Genomic DNA, 3,050 nt, shown 5'->3' with positions numbered 1-3,050 from the left:
CTTGAACATCTTGTGAATTCTTATAACGCATTCACTGGTTCGTTTTAGCTTCAGTAGCTGCTGTAAAGAGAAAGTGTTGTCTTTACGCAGTCTGAAAGTCTAGAGAGCTCGTCGCAGCCCTGTCTGCTCGGCCTGGCTGCTGACTCGGGTTATTTGTCAGCTGAGTAAATCGAACATGAGGGCAAAAGAGATGAAGATTAACACATGAACGGTTGCTTTTTAGTCCCCTTTTTGAGATCAAACATCTCTTCTAGAAGTACCAACAGTAGCAGCGTCACAGTTTTAACAATTAACATAAAATCACATCAGTGTTTGAGTAACATAAAACATCTTGATGGATTAAACTCTAGCTTAGTGTAGCTCATTGTTGCATGCTGTAGCTGTGAGAACTAAACACAAAAGGTCCTATGAACAGATTATAATTCTAATTTAAAATAGTAGATCGGTGTTTTACTAAAAAGAGCTTTTTACCAGTGACTGAGTCTGAGCTCCATGATCTCTACACTGTCCAGCACCTAACAATCAATTACAGGAAATAACCTCCACCTCAAGAACAAAGGAAACTAAGTTGAAATGTTGTTTGTTTGCTATAAGAAAGAAATGCTTAGTATTTGTCCACAAGGGGGCACTGTTGTATCAGTACAACCCTGCACCCTTTTCTGAAGAAGACACACTACTACACTGGATTTTCCAGCTCATTGAAATGTCCCATCTGCTCCTCAGTGCATACCCTGTGTCTCTTCTCTCCACTGGCACTCCACATTCACCACTAAACCACTGAGACAAGGGAGGTGAGGTGGAAGAGAGAGCGATGAACAGATGGGTAAAGATGGTTCCTTTGACCTGGACATCCCTCCATACCCAACCTCTCTTATTTATATTTAGAAAAACTGTCCATTATAAGCAAGAGTTGTTGTTTTTTTTATGTGAAGGGCAGAAACAAGAGTTATAACAGCCCTGTACATGTGTTAGAGCTGGAGGGAGGAACAGCTGGCAGACTTCAGAGCATAGGAGCTGCCATGGTGCGGTTAAGGAGGTGAAGCAGATGAATCGCACCACTTCAATTATACATCTCTCCACTGGCTTCACAACTCTCTGTGAATGTGTGCATGTGATAAAAAAACTAAATTGTAATCACTTGAGTTCTCCACTTCCTACTCCACCTACCTTTTATTCAAACTGTTAGTTTATAGCTGATGAGCGTGTAAGTGCACCTTTCGCACACAAGTGTAAACTTGCAAACACTCGGTGTTTCTCCTTTGATTTCAAACCGGAGCCACAACACAAGCTCTGTGATCCAGGACTTGAGAGAGACGTTTACAGCTGGAAGTTCAGTGTGTAGAACCCCCCCCCCCTCCGGCTGCAGGCTTGTATTTTGATATCTCTATCTCCATTGAAAGAGTCATGCATTATGAGGGGAGCAGGCGGCTCAGTCTGTCAGAGTCAACCTCCTCCTCAGACACCAGCCTTCCCACCATGAGAGTGTTTACCTCTTTAAAGCCTCTGAACAGTGTCAAATGTGCGAGCCGGGGATAAGGGCCGCTGTTTCACTGTTGTGTGTTTTCCCCTATTTGCACAGAGCCGTGAAGAAAAGCCCCCTAAGCATGACGGGAAGCAGAGGAGCCATGAGAGTGACAGCCTGTGGAAGCGGCTGGATGATACAATCATTACGTGTGTTGACACGACAACAGTGAAGAGATCAACACGCCGAGGGCTTTGTTGTTGCCCGAGAGACAAGCTGAACGCAACAGATGCAGAGTCAAGCTCAGCACGCCGTGGGGGCCACATCCAGGTATAAAGGAGCCCAGGGAGGTTTGTGTTGTCAGCGCTCGTGCCTGCTGCACCGTGCAGATAAAAAAAGGCCAAATCCTCCGTCCATCATTCTCTCCATGCTCTCTAAAGTCCTGGCCGGGCACTGATCACACAGCCCCGGGGGGCTCCCTGCTAATGATGCTCCTCCGATGATGCTGATGATCACCGCTGTTGGAAAAAAGAAACAGGCCATCCATACGGAAGGTTGCCACGGCAACCCACTGCTGCGACCCCTTCATAGTGTGAATCACGGGGCTGGTGAAACAATGGTTTCATGTAGCACACACTGCTTCTCAGTCATGCCTCAGCTCAGTCTCTCTTCACACGAGTACATCACGCTACATACACAGTTATTTAGCATTAGAGAGGCAACAGAGGATCCATCTGTCGATATATCAATACAATGATCAACGATCCGATATGATATCATCTCATAGTGATCACAGCAGCAGATCTCGTGATGAAACGTGTGATTTACAAACCTTGTAATGTGTTTAACGAAGACAAAGTGGCTCCTGCAGCTTCTGAGTGATGTACAGATGCTGCCTTTCTGATCCATGAAGGATAAAAGGTGAGATGATCTCTAATGTCCCCCCCCTGTGTAATAATAAGACTCTGCTCTGTTTAGTCATCTCCCTGTGCTCCTTAAGCTTCCTACAAGCATTGAGACTCCTCAGGCGAGTACAGGACAGGCGTATTACTCTAACTGATGAGTCACGGGTCTGCTGCTGGATTTCACTGAATTGCAGGGGGGATGATGGTGTGTGTGTGTGTGTGTGTGTGGGGGGGGGGGGGGTTATGTACCGGTGGTAATTGCTCTGCATGCAAGATGGGGTGAGAGAGCACCGGAGCTGACACGCTCCACTTCCCTCAACATAGTGAGAGGAAGTGTCATTTGGCACTTTGAAAACGTACCACCGAGATCTACAGTATGAGTCTGCCACTCTCTGCTCCCACTCCTTTGTATCTCTCTCTCTCTCTCTCTCTCTCTCTCTCTCTCTCTCTCTCTCTCTCTCTGCCTGTCTCCCTGTCTCCCTGGGCTTCTCTTTCTTCCCTGCCTCTTCCTCTCTGCCTGCTCCTGTCAGCTCACTAAGCTCGACTGCTCTCATCTTCCACGCAAACGTCTTGCGGTATGACAGTCATGTAAAAGAGTGGCTGTGAACCACAAAGGGAATGCCCGTCTTCTCTCTAGCCTTGGCTGAGGTGTGGCTCTGCTCTGCCAACATGCACTGGGCCCA

This window comes from Cottoperca gobio, chromosome 9 (genome assembly GCF_900634415.1).
Source record: "Cottoperca gobio chromosome 9, fCotGob3.1, whole genome shotgun sequence".
In the NCBI taxonomy this organism is placed as follows: Eukaryota; Metazoa; Chordata; class Actinopteri; order Perciformes; family Bovichtidae; genus Cottoperca; species Cottoperca gobio.
Note: the sequence above shows the minus strand (reverse complement) of the source record.